Source organism: Pezoporus flaviventris, unplaced genomic scaffold, assembly GCF_033815535.1.
Source record: "Pezoporus flaviventris isolate CSIRO_AGI_PZ_B2104156 unplaced genomic scaffold, CSIRO_AGI_Pfla_v1 ptg000015l, whole genome shotgun sequence".
NCBI lineage: Eukaryota > Metazoa > Chordata > Aves > Psittaciformes > Psittacidae > Pezoporus > Pezoporus flaviventris.
In genome coordinates, this window is record NW_026892563.1 from 41,869,678 (window position 1) to 41,892,869 (window position 23,192).

Below are 23,192 nucleotides of genomic sequence, written 5' to 3' on the forward strand. Positions count from 1 at the left end.
AATGACTAGCTGAAAGCAGATTTGACTTTTGCACTTGGTTTCAATATAAATTTTTTTATGTGACCTTCAACAATTCTCTCAACATTTTTTCCTCTCTGTATAAAATATGGGTTATAATTCCTTACATCTTTGCACTGTGAGAACTGAGACCTTGTCTTACAATGAGCTTTTCACATTTCAAGCTTTATTCAAGACTGACACCTGCCCCCTCTGATACTCACTAGATACTGGGTAGTTTAGGGAGCAACTCATTTGCGAGTCCAGAATATGACGCACACACACAAAAATTTCAATCCCATATTATGAACCTTTAGATCAGATGGAAAGGGCAAGCTTAGTGAAAGCATAAGTATTTATGCTCTATCTGGATTATTCTACTAATATCCACCTTACAAACTTTAGCTGAAGGGATATATTTTAACCTTCTATATTCTGTTCTTATTCCTTGAGCTACATAATTTTTAAGTCCATTCACGTGTCACTGATGTTATAGGAAAATATGATCAGAATTCATAAAGACAATGCACTGTAGTAAACTTATTTGTTTTCTGATATCATCCCTGGAGGATTTAGCCTTTATAGAGATAATTGGTGACATTTTCAACAGTCTCCAATCTCTGCTAATGTCGGACATTATAAATTGCACACCAAAAGTTATTGATTACTGAGTTTCTTTATGCAACTGAGAACATTCAATGCCTTAGAGGAACTAACCCTTGCACCTCAGCCTTCTGTTTTGATATTATATCTAAACTACTCACCCCATAAATGACATCACCCATCCTGTCCACAGTCCTTTCAAATGTGGAAAGTTTCTACAGAACCATGTAACTTTAATAAATCTGTTCACCTTCAGGGTGGGATGGGAGGATATGAAACTTAGATGAGCTATATTTCCACCAAAACTCTGGCTTAGTGCATGCTTTCTTTTCAGAGTGCCTGCCTATAGAGATGCTGTAATAGACTCACTCTGTCTGTAGCCTGTAGAACTGACTACATCTTTCTTTCTTTATATTAGAACACTGATAGGGCTGAAGCTATGTTGCTCACCACAAAGGTATGCGGTCATGTTCCAAGGGCAGTGAAACTTCTGTTCTGTTCTATATTTTAGGCTTTCAGCTTAAAAAATGGAAGATGGAAATAAGCATAAGAGAGTTAAAGAAAATAAAGTTTCTGTAATCCAAGGAAACATTCAGCCAAATATACAAAAGAAATTTAAAAAAGAGGTCGATAAACCCAAAAATGGAGCATTAAATTTTGCAACACCTTTAGCTGTTTGCATAACAAAGAAGAGAAAGCTTTCCTAGAAAGCGGTTATTTTCTTTTCTGTAGTGTACCCTTTCAGCTGAGCTTGTGGTTATGGCAGACTTCTACTACCATGTATAGTACCTTCTATATGGCTTCCTACCTCTGCCATAAGAAAAGTAGAAAGCTTTTTTTTCTTAAAGAAACATCATAGTATTGCTACAAAAGATACCTAATGAATTCTTATTCTTAACAAAATATAACAATCTCTATCTGCCCTTGTGTCCGGAAGTGAGAACATGTCTCCATTTCAGTGGGTGGCAGAACAAAATTCATTACAGGATCAGACTCAAGCCATACTTGGGTTCTGAAGTAGATATTTATACTTCACAGTAGCTATGATGTATTTTTTAGTCAATGGTAGACCTTGTTCATCTTTTAAAGTTCCATGTAAATGAAACTCAATGAATAATTAATGTTCAGGCTCAGTAAGATGGAGATGGACACACATGTACTCAGATTAAAAGTCTCACAGGAAATGTGTCTAGTCATTGAAATGTGGCTTAAGAAATTGTTTAATTTTCATTCAGACAGTACATGAAGCAAAACATACGTGCCTGCAACTTTTACCAGCAAATTGATAGAATAAGTTTTATTTATACAGAACTTTTAAAGTATTCATCACCCTTTGAGTTTATGGCAGCAGTTTATTGACTTCTTTATCTTTTCTACTGTGACTTCAAGTTGTCCAAGTCCACAGAATAATATATCCTTATGAAAAGACTGACTAGAAAAGCCATAAGGTTTTATTCTGTTTGAAAACACAGAACCTTTAGAGAATCTCAATTCCATCTGGATGGGCATTTTCAGCTTCTACATTGCCAAATTGATTTTAAAGAAGCGGTTTCCTTCTGTCTGATTCTTACAGATGTAGATATATCATCATGTAGATATATCATAGTGGAATTTAACATATAGTTGGACTTTTGGTGTTTAAAACTTTTATTTTCCAGAAAGACATTAACAGACATTAGACTGACAGAAAAGAGGAGCAAAATAGAATTAGCATGAATTAAGTGGAATAAAGAACAACAAAACAAGTAATATTTATTATACAAAACGGCTTATAAAGAGCTATGACTCTTCATCTGTGCCATACAGGAAGGGCAATTACTGGCAAAAACAGTGGAAAAAAAACCTCAAAATAGTCTCTCTTAATATGAGATGTTGCATAATGAAGGTTGTTTTGTGGTTTGCTTCTGTGAGCAAAGATTTTTTTTTTTTTTGTTACAAAAATAACAATGCTAATTGCTTTTGCTATCCAACAGAATCTTGAGTAACAGAGATAACAACTATTTTTTAAGAGCTTTAACTGGTGCTAATTCTTTTTTATTCCTCTCTTTGTTCCAGAGCCTATCTTCCAGATCTTTCAAAAGAAATAAATAATGTTGACTGTGGCTGTACTGAAGTTGTTTTGGTATATGTTCATTTTTGTCTCCATCATAAAACATGAACACTCAAGTGAGATGAAATTTGGGAAAATTTGGAAGTCAAGAAAGCTGTTTGCTGAAATTGCTTCAAGGACTTGAGGAGCCACAGACTGGATATTAAGTCAGCATCTCAATAAGCTAACAGTTGTTCTTCCTAAAAGCTTCTGAAGGACCGAAATGGAACATCATCATTCACCCAGGAGAAGAATTTATACCCCAAAAAAATGTAGCGAGCTACACCATCACTGACAAAATATATTTTGAAAATACTGAGCTTCCTCAAAAGCTCTTGTCATAACATTAAGCATGGCTGAATCTTGCACAGTTGCAAATTAAAACATGCCAAAAATAGCGACTCAAAAGGTGAAGCTAGAAATAAAGGTTTTACAAGGTCCAGATCAATTCCAAATTCATTCCTCATCTAAGACACCAACTTTTAGGCCTCAATGGCAAATGCAAAACCCAGATGCTCTGCAAAAACATGAGATGCTCTCTACAAAAGGTCTATCCAAAAGACAGCGATAGAAAGATCAGATCATTTCCACAGGGGCTATTGTTAATGACTGTAATCTAAAGTTTAATGTTGTTACTAGAATTAATATTGACCTCAGTTGATTCACTGGTGTTTTAGCTAAGAGAATTCATAATTTTTTTTAGTAAGGTCATAAAACTACTTCATTTCAACGTTTGCACCAGTGCTCTGTTTTAATAACTTTGAATAAATACCGTTCTGCTTAAATTGAGTGGGAGCTGGAATGTAAAACCTGTGCTGCTTAGCTACTTTCACAACTGACAATTTTTGCAGCTGTGTGCTGCCAGTTTATTTTTTTTGACAGACAAAGTATTCTGGCTTTTCATGACAGCCAAGATAGCCTATTCTGGTGAGACTGCAAAAGGGTGAAAGGAAAAGGCAACATCTGATAACACCTACCTACACTGAATAAGTCATGCAAAATGCTCTCACTGTCTGAGAGCTGTGAAACCAAAGAAGGCTTGACACACGTTTGCAGGTATTAAACCCACACACCATTTCCAAGCTTTTGATTCCCCTTCATTTCTACTGCAGCGATGCTGAAAGAGTTCATGAACAGGATTGATATTAAGGGCTTGTTTTCACCAATTAACTCCTGTTGGAACTGATCTGCAATGTTTGCCAAGCTACAGTCTACCATTTCAAGCAATATTAGTATATCCCACAGCTAGATTTAAAACTCCTTACAGGAAGGCAGGGGTTAAATTAGTCCTAAGTTAAGCAACTTAGATGTAATTAGGAACTAGCTATAACAAGGCTTTATTTATTCACTCCTGTTAAGTCTTATGATGGTTTCAATACTGTTGATACATTATATTGAATTCACTGGGCTTATTATTTGTGACACTGATATTTTTGCATTCAGTATATGTCTATGATTAACCAATGTGGAGGTCTGAGTGTTAAATAATCAGAGTATAAGCAAACAACAGTTTGAAGACTTTTATCTAGACTTCCACTATTATGAAATTTGAAAGAACTAAACAGGCATCTTAGTATGGCACTCTCTAACAACAGTATGAATGCCCCAGAAACTTGTGTGAAGATTATCCTCTACATTTTTTTTAGTAACACCACCCTTACAGGCTCCAAATAGCCATTATTATTTTATTATCCTTTTGAAGACTGGTGTATAGAGAATCTGTTTTTCATAACTCTATTTCTTAAAGGAGAATGCAGACACTGAAATGAACTCTGAGGCAACTCTTGTTGCAGGAGGTCAATAAGGAGGATTTATTTACGTTGACTACTTGTTCTCCTGAAAGAACAGGAGACAAGTTAATGGTGTATGGTATTCTTTTACTACCTCGAAAAATTGCTCATTTCAGTGATCAGTGACGACTCAATGTAATGAAGGGTCAACTGTCTCCCAATACACAAAGCAGGAATTTGCACACTCTGCCAGGTGTATGCCTTCACAACATGACGCTGGACAGGAAGCAAATAGTTCCCCAGAACTCTTGTGATGCTTATTAGACCCTGTCATAGGTGTTTACTAATGACAGAGTGATCTGCACCCAAATAAAAGGGAAATATTGGTATTAACTATTATGCAGTGTCAATGCTGTCATAGTTCTGAGTGCTGCTTATCCACATAGACTGTGTGGAAAAGGAACCACCATAACCACTTTAAGCAAAAGATTTAAAAGATGAGATTTGCAGGATGGCTTGTACCAGTAGGTGTGAACTAGTCACAGAAGAAAGGATAAAGCGCCTGGATGTTTTCTCCCAATATGTGCCACAGGAATCTGGGCAGCAACATTTCTCCCTTTTTAAAAGGCGGTAAAGCATAAAAACCTTTATCCTCCCTGTTTATATAACGTGCAACACATTTCTGTCTTACAGGCCTATTTTGCCAGAGAAAATGTATTCTATTTAACATGATACCCTGAAGCCAGGGAGGAGCTTAAATGTCAAAATCCTTTCTACAAGTCATGTTTCAGAAATTTATCTCATATTATAAAGTTGTTCCATAGCTACATAGCTCCCATGAGAAAAAAAAGCAATTTACGCTCTACACTGAAGCACAATTCCTTGACTAATCAGTGTTAAAGAAAACACTAAGCTGTAGTTTCATCCTCCTTACTGTGGCCATGACATGATTTAAAATGCTCTTTTATCAAGCTTGACACTTGGTCTATGAGTGCAAATTGCCCAGGGGGGGCAATCAGAGTTACGTTTCTTCACCCAGGAACTATACATGGTGCTAGGTTGCCCCATGCACCAAGGCTCATTAGGTGCCTATGTGCTGACTTGTGGCCCACACAGGGACTCAGAGCTGAGGCAAAGGAGAGGCAGGAGCCTGGCACATCTCCAGCTCTTCAGTAAGGCTGTGGAAAATGCCTGCCTTGCCCCTATATGCACCTATTATAGAGGGAACTTGAAAGCAAAGGGAGCCACCTTTCCTGAACTTACAATGGATACAAGCAGCAATCATTCCAAAACCACCAAGGCATTGGGGCTGTAAAGTGTAATCTCTGAGAAGAAAACACCAGTTTTCAAAATGCAAGCATTCAACAGATGGGAGTGTGTGTTTTGAGGAGCCCCATGCACCAGGGACGACTCCTAAATTCTGACTGTAACTTCAAGCACTTTGTGGGGGGAGGTTTGTTTTGGAATAAAGCCCAGAGACTAAATGGCAACAGTCCCAAAGCCCTGGCTTGAATCTCCTCCTGCTTTGCCTCCACATGTTTCAAGCTTACCTTGATGCAAGGAGCTGGCAACGGTCTGTGCAGAGGGGACGCCCGCCTTGGTGCCTCTGCAAGGAGCTGGCATGGAGCAGCTGGCACCTCTTTGGTAGCAGCAGCGAGGCAGGGCACAGTCAGCAAGCCATGAGGAGAGTCACTCCGTGCACTGGGGAGCTACAGGGCCGCAGGACAGCCCCAGCCACAGGGTACAGGCACCTCCCAGGCTGAGCACAGGCCTGGCTGTGGGCCTGCAGGTGGGCCAGGCTCAGTGAGGCCATGGCCAGGCAAGGCCGCAAGGAGCTGGAGCCTGTCCCTGCTGTGGTGTTGCTGTGACAGGCGGCTGGCAGCTGCAGGGGGGCTGTTGTGGGGTTCTGGGCACTGGGCAGGGATGGGGACCCCTAGGGAAGGCTGTGCCTAGGCACTGCTTACGCAGCTGCCTCTCAGTAGAGGCCCTGGTGCAGATCTTGGGGTGCCTTTGGCTACCACAGGGAAGGAGCAAGAAAGAGGAGGAAAGGTAAATCAGTATTTACATATGTAATTGCATGTTGTGGTTAATAGCAGGATACTTTTTAAAAATTATTAACAAATTACTAGTTGTTTTTATCAGGATAAATAATAAATTATGGATGAATATTGAAGAAAGAATTGCCTTTATTTCTCTCGTCACTCTTAGGTGAAGGCCACAGACAAGTCCAAGATCTTTCCCTCAGTGAACAGACTCCCTGTGTCGCAAGAAAGTCTCCTTTGGTAGGTCTTGGAAATAGGCAGTCTTGTTTAAGTATAGACAATGCATCATGCTGTCTTGTTTTTAAAACAACCTAGCAGTTCTACTTGTAATAGTTTGTCCAGAGCTACTCAGGCTCTGTAGCTTCCGGAATGTGAGGTTTAGCCCGTGGTCATCTGTTTATTCCTGACTCCAAATACCAGCCTCATGCAAAACATTTGAAAGAAACTAATTTTTTTCCCATCATGCCACCAATCTCCCCAAATGTGCTTATTTAAGAGGATCTATCTTGTAAGTTAGTTATCCCCATTGTGATTATGACTGAATATACTCTATGCCTGTCTCACTAGACATTAGGATATTCAGTGATAAAGCAATTTACTGAGTTTACTTCACAACGTCTACACAAAATAATACTTCAGGATCATCTTCCCCTTGTCACCCCTCTGCAATTCTTCTGTTTTCTGTGGCTCCTGGGAGTGCTGGATTTTGAGCTGACAGCTGTGATTTATTCACTGGCAGCCATCTGATTTACACACAGATCTGGGCCAAAACCCTATCTAAAATGTGTTTTAACAGTAAGGAATAAAATAAGTTCAAGAGAGAGATGTCAGAGATATTACATTATAAGTTATTACCTCTAATAATTCTATCCTAGTCTATTACTGGTTTGTGTGTTTCTTTCGTTGTTTACAGCAGTTCTGAGGTTTGTCTGTAACATGCATAAACACTGTTCATGGAATACCTAGCTTTTTAAATGCCTGCTAGTAAATAGAGGCAAAAAAAGCCATTTTGGGTGAATTAAAATAGCATCTTAATTCACGAGTGCACCAAGCAGACCTTCAATCATTGCTCATCTGTGACAACCTCAAACTTCTAGTAGTTCAGAGCAAAGAAAGTATCTGAAATATCTATTAGTGTCCTTTACTATTATAGTGTCCTTTAAGCAACATTGGAGACTATGAGTTAATGTGTCACTCTACAAGCTGTAGAGTGCAAGCTATAAGATTCCCTACAAGCTACAAGATTCTCTTGCAATATAGTTATTAAAGTTATACTAGTTATACTAGTACTAGTTATTAAAGAACACACTAATGGTGCTAGGATTTTCTTTGATGGAAACACTGTTTACCACCAGAAATGCAGAATTTCACCCAGTGACCTAGGAGTAAGACCTGTGGGATTTCCATGCAGCAAGACTTCTGGTTCAAGGAAGAGAATATTCTCAGAAATGGCAGTCAGCCTTGAATTTGGGGTATCCGGAACTGATAATCATCTATGATGGCCCTAGTTAAGCTATCCCACTGGCCTGTATTTTAAAACTTCATTTTATTTCAAGAGTCTTTCCTTCCTCTTCTTTTTGTTTAGTCACTTTCTCAGCCCCTGGATTTGCTGTCGTCTACTAGATTAAATCCCTACAAGCATTCATTATTGTAATGTGGGAAAACAAACAATTTCTTGGACTACTTCATATTCACAGAAAACAAATGGTGCAATATTTTAATAGCCCTCTGTGAACTGGATTGTACATCTTAAGCTCCTGACACTATTTTCTTCAAAAGCTTATTTATTCAAAACATATTTTCCCACTGTCTTTAAAGAAACAACTGTCTGGCTACTTAGTATCTCACAGTAAGTGTCACATCTTTTGCCTAGGAAAGGATTCTGTTGCAAAGACAAATGATAGAGATCTGAAACAAATCCAAGGCAAAATGCCAAACACGGTCAAAATTAAGAAGCTGTGAATCAGCAATGCACTGACATACATAAATAGAGGAAATTATTTTGTTTAGAAAGAGCAAACAACTCTGCAGTGATGTATGATGTATTTAATTCTTTTCAAAAGCTGCTACTTCACAGCTACCAAATTACAAAAATTACCATCTTGCAAAAAACTTACAAAAACTACCATCTTTTACAAAAACACCACCATCTTTGGCCTTGTGCTCCATCTCTTAAAAAGGGTCAGAGATTTTCATCTAACACATCCCATTAGCATGGCAGCATGACTTCTGACTGTTGTTGCAAATTCTACAGATGAACCTTAAAGTTTCAATCAAAGTAACTCTGTGTTATGCTGTATTAGTAATAGTAATTGTTCATTGTTTCACCAATGAGAAAAATGTTACTTTCAGAAGATTATCTGACTATATGCAATTTTGTTCTATTTATATTGTATTATATATTTAATTTTTAATTATGTGACTATATGTATGAAGTTAGGCTTCAAACTTACACTACTTTTGTATTTTAAAGATTTTTACTGGACTCTGCATCAATGCTTTGTCACCTTAATTTTAATAAACAATTTAAAATCTCCATATTTTATTTTGTAGATGAGTCTTGCATAGCAGTTGATTAAAACTGTTAAATGAAGCGTTTAATGTGAATTTAAAGTCACGTGTCAACTCATTTTCATCATTTCTCAAGGTATGTAAAATTTTCATTTAACTATGAATATTAACACAGCAGTATCTAAACACATCATTATCTTTTATTCATAGCAGGCATCTGAATAAAATGGCTTTTAGTTTGTATAAAATCGTTTTTCCTCTAATACTTATTTTGTTTTCTCACTGCAGTAAAAACCTGTGTCTCATTAGTCATGGCAGCTGTAGGACTGTGTTAGGGGAATAATTTTGAGGCTGAGCTATTGGACTGCAAGGCAGGAAGAGATTCAAAGGTCACAGGAAATTTAGAAAAGCTTTTAGATTAAGCTGTGTTTCCAAGACTGTCACTATGCTAATGAAGAATAGCTGGTGAAAATGGATATTTGCAATACATTTTAACTAACACTTTCTTTTTTATTATCTCACATTTTGCCAAATCTACCAGCAGCATAAACAGCACTGTAAAAGAAACCTATCAAAGTTGGTAGAAGAATGGGTCCAAGCAGCGAAGTGTTGGCATTTCCATTCATTTGTTATTCACTGATTTACAGCATTAGTAATTACAATGCTTTTCCCTATTTGACCATCTAAATTGCCTCAAATGTTGTGGGAATAGTACATAATTCTTCTGGTTTGAGTTTTAGCATTTGTACTTCTAGAAATAAAAGGTAAGAGAAAACTGCCTAGATGGTCATCATATATTAAAGAAAGTGGAATGCAGCCCAAAAGTTAATGTTTTAAAAATAATTCCATTCTAGAATGGAATAGAAAAGTGCTTAATGCAGAAATTGTCATATTCTAGAGGCTCTGACGTAAACTTGCAGGTAAATCAGAATGGAAGCTGTCTATCGTCAGGTTTATTCCATGAAAACATAAATTAAATCTTCCACAGAAGGTATTTAGGATTTTCAAAGTAAGCATGAAAAAGCTGCATAGTGATGTCAAGAGCCTGAATCATAACAGCACAAAGCAATGTAAGCAACATCTTGTATTCTTAAAAGCAATTCTATAGATGGTATTTTGTCTCTTATTTGTGTCTCTGATCATATGAGATTTGTTGTTAGAAACATACGTTGTTAGAAGCATATATGGTTTTCTATTATGGCCTGGGTTTAGGGCTTTTATCCTTAAAAAGATAAGCTGAAACAAAAAAGGTATGGCTGATTCTTTTTCCACTATTTAGAGTATGGTATAGATGTAGTAATATGTTTTGCCTATACAGTATTTTCAAACATGAAGACTCCTACAAGTAACTGAGGGTATAATTTGATGCTAAAGATGCACTAAACTTAGTTAGCATCAGATTACAGGCTGAGTTTGAAGTCCTGACAGTTGAAAAATATTTAAACTGAGACTATTTGCCTTAAAAATATATAAAGGTTAATTCTGGACAATATTTTGACAAACAGCAAATATTATCAGGGTATTAGCTGGTATTCAAAGACTAATCTTGGAACTCGTGATATTAGGTCATTTTCATGATGTATGCAGATGTGGTATGTGGCTGGAGAGGTTTTGTCTGACAATGTTACTCAGCCTGTGTGGGCAGTAAAGAATTAACCTTGTCTGCTGAACAAATTAGGCAATTGCAGAAGTTTTTTTAAGACACAGTACTGAAACAAAAGTTTGTATTGTACTGCCCTTCCTCAAGTACAGAGTACCTCATGCTGAAGTATCCCATTCATTTTAAAGATGCCACATTATGCTTACACAGATACACCTTTAAGCAGCTGAGCACAGGCTCTTGCCTTAGCATGAAATCAAGTATTACAGATTTGCATCCAAGTCTTGCTTCTTCTGTTTCACCAAACAAGCACAGATGGCAGGGGATTTTCTAGATTAACAATCACCTTCCTTTGTCCCTATCTCCAGAGTAAATTGCTGATAAGTCCTACTGGTCTTTTCAAAAGCTTTTAAAAGTATAAGAGGCTATATTTGGACAAATTACTTTAAAATAGCACTCCTTAGGAAAAAAATATTGTTCTGAAGCAGTATTCAAAACAGCTATTCACTTGCTGTGAAATGATACTCTGTGAAAGTGCCACCAGTATACTTCAGGTACAGACTGTGGAAGGTACTGATTGCAAGCACTTAAAATAACTGTTTTGAAGAAACAGAAGGCCACTGCAGAAGTTCTGTGATTTATGCTTCATGTGGGAAAACATGGTCTAAAGACTCTCTAACTCAGGAATTGAGATTTTCACAGTTGCATAATATGACAGCCCAGAGGGTCTTAATTTCTAAGCACTGGAATTAAGTTTTAAGTGAACTAAGAGACTTCATTCATGGGTACAAGCCATTCTGCAATATCTTTGGGGGGTTTAGAGTAAGTAAAGTTGTTTGTACACACACAGCTGTAATGTCACTCATTATTGGCATTAATTAGTGTGACAGAATTTGACCTAAAAGTCCCGAAGCGAGCAGTAATAATTCAGTTTATTTAGCTCTCAGCGTAGTTTAATAAAGATCTTGTGTTCATAGAAAATGGCATATTTAAACACATGTCTTGATTTCATAGATGCAGCACTCTGCAAATTACTTGGAGGGTAGGGAACATTTGCACTTTCTACACTAATGCCTCAAACCCCTCATATTTGCAGAGCTCAGAGTTTTGGCAGCAGGCCTGCAGTATGCTAAGGCTTGCTGGTCTTTTGTTTGTATCTTCTTTTTTTTTTTTCTTGTATCAGTATAATTCCCAACTGTTCTCTGCAATTTACCTGTCAAAGTGCAATTTTGCCAAAAGAGGTCCTGTACTCCATGTTAGGCAGGTGTCAAAGGGCACCCCCTCAGCTGGCACAAATAGAAATTGTGTTAGAACCACTTTACTAACATGCACCAGAAGGAGGAATGATTTTATGGTCTGCTCACATGAGACTTAAATATATGTGTTTTTTCCTGTTCAACAGCTTCTAGTGGGGACATATGAGTAGGTTTTGTAATCTGCTATCTATATTAAGTAGGAAGCTGCTTCTCTTTAGGACTAGGAATAGCTTTTCTCTTTGTTGCTAGAGTTGTTTGCTCAGACAAGACAGAGCTCCAAGAGATGCAGTTCTTGGAGTTCTCTACAACGGGTCGTAAAGATGAACATGCAAGTTAATTTCTGATTATTGTGGGGCATCAGGTAACACTGTTTATTCCAGATTCGTTCACAAAAGCCAGTCGGGTTAAAAATGGACTTAGAGGAAAGCTTCTGCATAAATTGTTTAAATTAATACCATTAAAAAAAAAATAAATTGGAAAATATCCCCTCTTATCTGTGTTAAAATTAGACAAGAAAATAGCATGGAGGGGGCTGGCAGAAAACTTCTCCCTCCCTTCAAAAGAAAAAGAAAAGAAGCGGTCTGTATTTTACAGCTTGCTGCTGGTTAATGCCAGATAAACTGCTAAAGAGTCCCAGAAAATAAGGAATATTGAAAATAGTTTTAATTGAGGTGTTCTTGACTTACAGGGCAGAACCGGGACCACTAAACATTATTTCAAGCATCAGAGCATAAATAAAAAATGGCATAAATAAAAAGGAATTGCTGAATTTACAGAGAGAACTTTATGAGCATGGTCTTGTAAAACAAGATTCAACCCTCTTCCCTTCTCAGTTCCTCCTGATATTTTTTAATACACGTTGCAAATCTGATACTTGAGGTTTTTCATTTTAAAAGATGAGTGAGTTTACCAGCTCCTGAAGTTGGCTCTGAATTCCTGGGAAAAAATTAAATAATCAGGTTAAAAATTAAATGATCTGGTTAAACAGCATTGTTTAGACAATTGCTCAGGGTGACAAGACAACTTATTTTTGCTTCTGAATCAGAATCTTACAAGTTTTGTATCTTTTTCTTAGTTACCCATCACCCACAAACCTTACACTGGTGCCACAAGCTTCTGTAGTTCTGAAAATGTAGACCTAGTAGATATTCCCTTCTATTTCTCTCTGTCGCACATTGTCCTGTGAATAGCAAGTTGCATCAGAGCATCACAGAAATCTTCAGCCTGAAATGGTAAGGGTGAGAGTAAACCAAGAAATGCTATAATAAATACTAGCAAATTATTGTTCAGTTTTTTAGAGCAGGGCAAAAAAAGAAAAAATAACCTTGGTTCAGATATTTTCATTTGCCTGAATTTCATATACCACAGGGCTGAAAGATGTAAAAGGCTGGTATTACATTGCTGTTTTTTCTCATCCTGATCATTGTCTTGGTTCTGTCCCAGAATACAAGTTTGTTGCAACTTCCCTTTTTTTATTGTGGAACTGCTAGGGTTCCCCAAAATTGCTGGCAGCCTAGGAATTCTCTGTTTTCCTCTCTGATCTTTGCTGTCTGTGCCTCAGCATACTGGTTCTTTTCCTCTCAGTGTTGTTTAGAGGTTGCAGGTGTTTACACTGTTAGCTCCTTTGAGTTTAGCTCCTCTCTGGTGTCATCCAGAAAAGTAGAAGAGAAAGGCAGAAAGAGCCTGCCTCTGCTGGGAGTGTCACAATGAACATCTGAAAGCATCTACTTCTGCTATTTCCTGTATCCTCTCTTAATGAATGAGTACCTCATAGATCTCTGAGAATATACATCAGGTACTAAATGTTGTGTCGAATGAGCAGTAAAATGTAGCAACTTTAATGAGGAAACAGGCAAAGGAGCAGACCTGGCACCTGACAGACCCACACCAGTAAAAAATTCCCTCTGAAAGATGAGTTTATTTTGTCACATTAGCTCAACTGGCAAGATTAATTGAGATTGGTTTATGAACCCCTGTGCAAAAATTGAACATTGGTATCTGATTTCCTAGACAAGATGCTGCACTCTCCCACTGATACACAACTATAAACAGTAGTCAAGCACTGTATAAAGGACAACTAAGCCCCTGATCCCTACAGTTTGCATTTCAGACACACAGTGAAGCATTGAAGAGGTCTAATGTCTGATTTCAGTTCAGTGAGGATGATTCCCAAAGACAGAATCTCCCCCATTATCTTCTGCCTTCAGCTCATGCAAGATAAAATAGAACTGCCAAAGTTCAGTAAAGAAAGAGGGAACATATTGTTTTGCAGTGGGGAAACAGAATGACAAACTTCAGAAATTTCTTTTTACTAGTTTTGGGTCTCTACTGTGCTTGATTCTGGGACTGCACCTGCCTATACAGGCTGACCCTGGGAAATCATACCTTGTCAAGGCTTACCTTAAGCTGATACATAGTTCGACTCAGGCCTGTTGAACAAATGTGGCTGAGACACAGATGTGACAGGGCTATTCCAGCTATCTCATGCTTCCCGTGCTGCACGGGAAACAAGAATAAATTAGAGAATTTCCAAAGCTGTTCTGGCTCTCCTGGAGTAGCTTCTCTGTCAGGTTGCTCCCCATGCACATCTGTGCTCCTGGATTCAGCATGATAGGCTGAGCAATGAGGCTTGTTATGTGCAAGGAATGTTCATTTAATAAGACTGAAGAATAACCGGTTGTTCTTCCTCTACGCTAGCAGGTTTACAGGTTAAATAAGTCAAATCTCCAAGGAAGTAAGTAGCAAATGGGTTTAAATTTGGTGATACAGATTAGGTTAGGGACGGACATACAAAGAAGATGTGGGGTTGATGTGCGCTCATTTGTGGGGTTGATTTCAGGTTTCTTGAAAACTCAGTATGTTTTTATTAATGAAGTCTAGAATCAAGAACTACTAATACATCTCCTGGGTTTTAGTTGGGTTTTATTTTTACATTCACCTTGATGACCCAAGCTAGATTGTCTTTGGAAGATTCATGAGCGGTGTGGAAAAGTTTCCTGCTCTAGTTTATAGGAATACTGTCTCCTTCTCATGATGAAAAAAAAGCAAGTTAATAATATTTTCTCTTCTGTAATTGAAACAGCTTCTCTAATTTCTAAAGAATTGTTCTGATTTTACTTGCATTTCCTACTGCTCCAAGTGTCCATGGGTCTGATAACTGTGATAGTCCCTCAAAAATATGGGGATTACATGGAAATAGTTGCATGTATTCTAATATGAATGCATAAACAAATGCTACTGTAAAACAATTTAAAGGAATGTTGTGAGTTGAAAGAGGAAAATAAAACTAGCAGGTTTTATCTACACAAACTTGTTATTTCTATATGGTAAAAAAAAGATTTTTATTCATGGGTTTTTAAAGATTAAATACAAAAGTATTTAATCAAGTGTAATTGCTCCCATTGAGTCTGAATCAGTCCTGAGAAAATGAATAGTGTTATCTGAACCACAAATCTGCTGCTAACCAAAATCAATGAGAAGTACAAAAGTCACCTGAATTATGAGCTGACCCTGCTAAATAGGACTCAGGTGACCAGCAGCAGATTTCAATTATTGGATGTACTCTAGGATTGAATGCATACTTTTACAATTAGTTATTGATTTAGCCAACTTCCATACATCATTCTTTTGTCTCTAAGCATAATGGTTTTGTGATTCTTTTTTAACTCCCCAGTTGTTGTACAGCTACACTTATTCCCAAGCCTAAATGATTTTTTTCCTACATGATGTATCCTCTGGTACTAAGTGACTTGTCTTATAATTACTCAGTAAAGGAAAACTAGGTAAAGAAGGTAACTAATGAGGGCTGTTGGAACAGAGTTTATAAAGGTAGATAACTGGCTATGCTGAAGAAATTAAGTTCAGTTCAATGAGAACCAAAGTTTTCACTTTTTCAAAGCTATCCTTTCAATGGGCAGAAATACTTAATCTTGTGAATACTGTTCTGTAGGGACAGTATTCACAAGGAGCAGTACATTCACATGTAAATGAAAAAGAATAGATACATTGTGAATAACGTTATTGCAGTGAACTACATTTTTGAGGTCTTTCTGAAAGCTATGGACAATGATGTTTCATACAATAATAAAACAAGTTAGCGCATGGCGTAGAACAGTTTTACTCGAATTGTTACAAATGCACTGTGCTTGTCCTTAAAGGTGTTTTGCAAAAGAAAGCCAAAACCACAGTTGTCATTGTTCCCCCCTGAAGGTCTTGAAAGTAATTTTTCACACACAGTTCTTGAAAGCTTTGACAAGTCTTGGCTCTGGAATAAGTGAATAATAGTAAGCAGCAAGCTAAAAATACTACAGTGAAATGAATGAATACTGAGAACAACTAGCAGAGTGGTTTACTGTTCCCTTATTTCATTTGTTATCCTAACAACTGCAGCTGCAGTACATGCTTAGAAAGTAGTAAGTGTATTCTTGATTATACTGTTTACAGGACCTGATAGAGAAGTCATTTTAGCAACAAGAATTCAAGCTAGAATAAGCACATACTGTGTCTTAAATGTTCAGTGTATGTAGGTAAGAGAATAGGGGAAGGTTGCAGAAAAAGACCTTGATATTACTTTCCTGTGAGTGTGCAGCGAGGCCTGACAGCTCCCTGTGAGCCAAGGTGCCAGGAGTGGCGGTGGTGGTCCCCATGGTGAGAATCAGGGCAGAGCCTGGCAGCCAGCGCCCATCCCACCGTCTCCAGCTGGGGAGCAAGGACAGCCCCAGACTTGGGCAGTGGGCACCTCTGAGGCTCTGATGGTGCCAGGATATGGCCTGGTGAGGGAAGCTGGACCTCACCAGTAAGGCTAGCTGGTGCCCTCAGGCCTGTGACACTTGTGACTGAGAGTTCCGATTTCAGCTGGAAAGATGTTATGTAAAGTTCACCTTAACTGTAAACTCTCATTGGAACATAATAATTCTCTGAAATATCCTTTTTCAAGACTGGAAGTTTGCTTTTGTAAAATCATTAGTAGTTCTAAGCACCCAGTGGGAATTTTATCAACTTGTATAGCCACTTACTGTTTTGAGATCCCATCGTAGGCTTCCATATGGTGATGCTAAAAGCAGTGAAATGGTCACTGAACTGAATTCCCTGTGCCAACATTATTACAGAATGTCTTTTGGGGGATTTTTTTGACCCATGGGTCTTTAGAGAGTATCAGTTGTAGGTAGGACACTGACATTATTCTTTTGGTCTTCCTAGGCTGGCTTTCTTTCAGGTATATTTAATCAACAGAGTTCATATTTCCCCTCACAGTGAATGGGACATCTGTGTAGTACTAAAGAAAGTGTTGCAAAATCATTTGTTATAATGAGAAAGCTATGGTGAAGCATCTGTACATGCTTGTTAATTGTTTTGAGAAATCTGTTCATTTGCATAGGTACCTAAATGAAACATTACAAAATGCTACAAACCATAGCTTTTGCACATATTCAGCTGCTCCAAATTAAAAGGTAGAGCAAAAGGTTGGTAGGAGTTACTAGTTTATTTAATTGTGAATTTTGAATAATTGTCTTTTCTAAGTTGATTATATATGCCCAGTTTTAACAAGCTTTCTGAACCCGTTGCTTTCTGAGCTCTTATTGCATATGTCACCAGCCATCAAAAATCCAGCCATGTGCTCTTTCTTCTGGCAAAGTGTGCTGACTTGAAAGGAGTTTGAATATAGGTAGTAACTGAACAGGGGTTTGGACTTGGTTTCCGTTTCTCTCCTTTGTGGGGAGAAGCTCCTATTCAGCTGTAGCAAGAAACCTGAAGAGTTTCTCAATTAATGTAGGAATAGCTTATAAAACACAATAATGGTGATAGTAAAAATGCAGTCTTTTTTAAATTGTGTATGTCCATGCTTGTCTTTTAAGTACCTTCTGGGTTTTCCAGTCATTTTACACTTTACTGCTGTAATTGCACAAACTTGTCCTGGTGAGATTAAATGTATTCCCAAGTGTATAATCTCATTTTGCTCAAGAAGAAATCTGTATTCCACCTTTCATTAATTATGGTGGAGTAGTTAATTTTTATGTATTACTAGCTGATTGCATGAACTCTACCTTTGTCATTTCTTCATCTAATGTGAAAGGTCTGATTTACAAGCTAAATGAACCCAGTAGTTTATCATAACAAAGTCTAATGGCATGGTATGATTTTAAATGATGCTGCTGCTTTCGCTACTAATTAGTGTAAGATTTCTCTACCACTCTTACTTTATAATTTCAGTTTTAGAAGTGGTAAACAGAAAATGACAATTGCATATCTAGGCAGACTGACATGGAAAATAAACAAGCAGTAATTTTTGGATGCTTGACACATGTTACCATAATAGAAAATCATTGTAAGCAGTCAGAAGATTTAGCAGATACCCGACTGAAGTGTTCATCAAGATTCTTGAGAGAGTGTTATGGAAACTGTATTTCTTGTTTATCAATTTAATCCAACAATATGCTAGTTTTGGCAATGCAACACAGGACACTTGAGTCTAACTTCGGTACAAGCAAAGTTTATGCTTATTTTGAAAACAGTTTTAGAGATGAAGATAAGCTTTCCTCAATAAATGTAACATTACTTCCATCAGATTTTGAAATATATGGCATGAAAGAGCTGCTCTAAAGGTGTTCTTATTTGAGATGTGAACGAGAAAATGATTGTATCACTGATCAAGGCTTTTCAGAAGACAGAGAGAACAATATCTTCTGGTATTTTTTCGTTCCTATAACTGAGTGATATTTTTCTGAAGTGGAATGCTTTCATCTCTATTTTTCCACATCTTTTGTAACATTAGTGAGACTTTAGAACACCTTTCAGAAAGTACTGTGGACACACTGTTTTCTGCCAGAAACTCCAATCTAGACACTCACAGCTTGCATGCATAGCTTGATGATTTGAACTCCATCCTTTAGCTGAGCTCAGGAATTATAAGAACAGGCAATGCCCTTTAATACTTTAGAAGGAAATAAAACCCCAAAACTATCTTTGGAAACTAAAATTTTCTTTTAATTGGAAAAGAAAAACCCCACTGGATGTAATAGTTTTCTGAATATTTTTATTGGATTATCTTTTCTCTTAGATTGTACAGGCTTTTTGAGCTTGAGATGTTCTTTTTTGAAATGTTTAGTTACCCAATATTATAATACCTATTATATTGTAATTGTTTAGTTACCTAATATTGTATACCTAATATCTAATAATATAAATATTCAGGACTTATGTCCAACTGGATATATGTTACAATCTGTAATTCAGGATATAAGTATTTGAAAATGACATTTATCTAAAATCAGTTTTTCAAAATTTTGAACCTCCAACGGGAATTTCACTCCCCAAAATTGGTACCAATGAATCCAAACTAATTCAGACTTACTAAATGTCAAAAATTCTTTCTGAAAATAACAAAACCTTTTTCCTCTTCTCTCCTTTTCCCTATCCAATTTTCTAAGAGATGGGGGGATTTCTGCCTTTTCTTTGGGGCAAGGGGTTTTACAACCATTATCTGTACTGAACTCACCCATGCCTTTCACAACACTCTCACTCTGCATGTGACATCCATTTTCTGTCTGGTTGTTCAGCTTCTTTATACTGTGACCTTTATACTTCTTTATACTGTGACCTTTATACTTCTTTATACTGTGACCTTTATACTTCTTTACATTGTGACCTTTATTTCTTTCTTTTTCCAACCAACTACACAAATTTATGTCATGTTCATATCTCCCATTCTCCTCACCTGCCTCTTTATCACCATTTCCTCTAACTTTTGTGTCTCTCACCATTAGACTTTCCCTTTCTCTTGCTTTGTGTGGAAATCACATCATATCTCTAAAATGGTGATTATTATTCACACTCTTTGACATCTGGCACCAAGAACTGCCTTTCTACTGACTACAGGGATTTAAGCACTTAATGCACAGGAGCTCTTTATGCTAATCAGTAGTACTTTTTTTGTCCTCACTACCTCATGTCATTTTGTTTCCCATAGATGGACTTTTGACTACATGTCCACACTGTCACGGAATTTCAAGCTCTATTTTAATATGATTTGATTTCACATGATCAAAAAAGATATTAGGCTTTACTAAGCATGATTCCTGCGCTCGGTCTTATTAATCAGCTGGTCTTACCAGGTATTGTCCATCCTCTTCAAGTCTCCTATCACATGGCCTTTTTAGCACTGTGGTACATGAACACTACATATTCACCATCTTGTCTAGCTCTCTCTTTTCCCTTGCTTTGGTTCAGCTGCTTTCTGACTCTTTAGAAGCTTTTTTTTCTGGCTTTTTTGCCCTCTTCCTGAATTGTAAGACTGCTAAAGCAACCTACAGCTTCATCTGAATATCTGCTCCTCTTTTACTGTCATATTTTAAAGTATCTGTGGTAGCAATACCATGCACAGATAGGCGCTTCTTTTTCTTTCTTAGTCATCTTCCTACCAAAAAACTTTTTCAAACCAGTTTCAGCTGCTTCCTTCTTGTTTGTAATTCCTTCCTCATTCTCTGCTTCCTCTTTGTTTCCTGCACAGGCTTTCATATTCGGGAGAAATTTGACAAAAACAACATATGATTTTTGTCCTTCCAACTTCCTTTCCTTTCCAATGATTCATTCCTCTATTTTCATCTCCCTCATGTCCATTTTCTCTTTCCCTTATAGTACAGTTTCCAAGTGAAGAATACAAGTGTCTTTTATAGATACATTTTATAAATACATTTCAGAAGAAGGGGGTGGTTTTTTTTCTGTTCTTCCCTGAATGGAATTTTATCTGTGAACATGGACTCAACTACTGTTGCTGTGAGTAGAGTGCAAAGGACTTGCACTCTACTGTAAATCTCTCTCTTTCTGGACAATCTTTTGTTGGCCCTGAGACTGGAACACACACAAATCTAAAATCTGATTCCAGTTAGGACCTCATGGATATAGCTGCATCAGATAAGGTTTAATACTTGAAATGTTAATATTTTGGACTAATACTAGATTTTGAATACTGGGAAAGTGGACTTCCCTGGAACACTTATGCCAGTTATTGCTACAGTGAGTCTGCGTTTTGTATCTGGTATCTTCTTTTTAAACCTATCAAGGTGTGCTTTTTGTTTGACTAACCAATCCAACCTTAAATAAGTTTTGTACTCTCAAGCTTGATGTTAGAAACATTTGGGTTTATTCTTGTAGTATCTGTTGGCCCCTATCAAGATGGCTTTGTTATTAAATCAAAATATAAAGCTGCAACTGCAGCTTGACAGTTACTGCTGTATTTTGCATATGATATGAAAAACATGAATCATGACAATAGTTTTATCTCCCTTCCCCCGAGTCCTTTAAATCCCCTTCTCAAGACACCCTCCTGCTTAATGTAAGTTATACAGTTACTGGTTAGATTTAATTTAATACTGCTCTAGTAACTGCTTATCAATGTTCAAATAACTTCTTTTAGAATAGTAATAGTTGAGTTCAATCAACCAATCAATCAATCAATCTATTTATTTATTAGTTTATTTATTACTTAAAAGGGAAGAAATGGTAATCTGAAGAGTTGTCCGAGGATCTTCAATGTTTTCTTGTTTGGGGGGAAAGAAGGAAAGGAGAAAATAGATGAGGCTTCAGAAGGGATGTTTCTTCATGGTAAGCAAGTCTTTTTTAAGGTCATGATATACATAAAGCATTTTTTGCTAATTCTACTGATTCTTGATCCAGATAAAAAATTGTGGTTTTCACATGTTCCTTATTTCATCACTTCAGTAGCAAAAGTATACATTTTCAGTGGAAGGTGCCTCTGGATCTCTGGAGTGCATGTATCAATTACTATGCAGGAGAACAATTATGTTCTAATTAACCTTTAGAGTTCAAGAGAGCTTAATGATGGCTTATGATGAACAGAGAGAGATGAGGTGATAGCAAGGTCCAAGTAAATTAAGTCTGTAAGAAGGGATGTTTTAAAATGCTTTCATCAAAGGAAGCAAGCTGAAGTGCTTACTTTTTTTGGTTGCTGGAAAGATAGTTCTATTGTTTCAAGATAGTTGTTTTTTTTTTTTCCAATTTGAAAGCAGATCATGGTAAAAGAAAAGAATACCTTTATGTCTGGTAACATCATTACTGCTCTTTGCTATACGTTATTTATATGAAAACAATGATATGCCATGTCAAAGCATCTGATGCCATGGATGTGCGGTAGATATACTGAAAAAGCCTTTTATCCTGTAAAGCAATCTTTGAGGGCATATTTATAACCATTGTTTGTGTTCTGTGGCAACATAATCTGTATGGACACACTAGCTCCCTTTGGGACAAGTCTGTAGCTCTCTGAACCTTTCAAGTTGAGTGTTACCTGCTACAATCTCTAGCTGATGTATTTCAAGTCCCTTGCTAAGCTGTTATTTGATACCAAGGAAGAATAAGGGTGGTCAGCATACTGGTCATTGCTAGAGAGTGACCAAGTACTCAGCCTCCTGATCATAGAGTTTTACATAAGTTTAGAGAAGTAAAGTTTTTGGAATAGAGGACATCTTCAGTCTATAAGGCAGAGCTGAAGTGTTGGGATTAAAGCAGCATGGCAAAGCAGACTAAAATTTCTACAAAAAGTAAACATATTTTGTATTTTTTTTCCCCAGCCAGATCTGGTTAGAGGACAATACTGTAAAAGTGGAATGAGACATTGTAGAGGAAAAAGGGAGAACGTGAAAAGACTGAGGAAGGGCATAAGAAGAGGTCCAATAAGGAGTAAAACCACTCTAACTGACAAAGAGGAAGGGAGGTGGTTGAATTGAAAGGGCAGTCAGCATAAAGCTGAGTAAATATAATCAAGACATTCTGCCAACATGCAGAGATCTATACTTCAGCTATTTTTACAACAATAATGTTGGACTGGAATTTCTGGCTGAATCTTCCCAGCATTTTTCCCCTGAAGCCTCATATTAAAGAAGAAAAACAGAAGTGTCATTTCCAGCATCAACAAACAGTGAAAGATCAAAACAACCTTTCCCCCTCACTTCTTCCACCTCTGCCAGTGAAAAATCTGAATGAGATCTTTATTTGTTATTTTTCAATGCAATATTGTAAAACAATTGCCTTATAAATTTCTTTGTTGCAGCATAGCAGCATGAATGAGGAACACTGAGAATTAGCTAGACCTTTTTGATATAGCAATTACCATTTGTCATAGGGCTTCTGCGCTAGGATATAGAAAATGAAGCAGATCTGTTACATGTTTTTACAAAAAGTAGTTTACTGTAATGAAACATGGTAGTAGTGGCAACAAATCACAAATGGCGATTTGCACTCACTATGCAGGCAATTAAAATTGTGTGTAAAAGCATTGGCAAGATAATATTTTCTGTCTAATATCATAGATTTTGCCTTAGTTTCTCTTGTTCCGGGCACTTTAAGTGC

At 37.1% G+C, this 23,192-nt stretch overlaps 1 long non-coding RNA gene across 1 annotated transcript; it reads left to right on the forward strand.

Moving 5' to 3' along the window:
• The first annotated feature begins 6,350 nt into the window (after positions 1-6,350).
• LOC133269185 (uncharacterized) lies at positions 6,351-14,054 on the forward strand. Its single transcript, XR_009743361.1, has 4 exons — positions 6,351-6,468; positions 6,628-6,701; positions 9,015-9,108; positions 13,927-14,054. It is a non-coding gene; the product is annotated as an uncharacterized LOC133269185 (long non-coding RNA).
• The last annotated feature ends 9,138 nt before the right edge of the window (positions 14,055-23,192 follow it).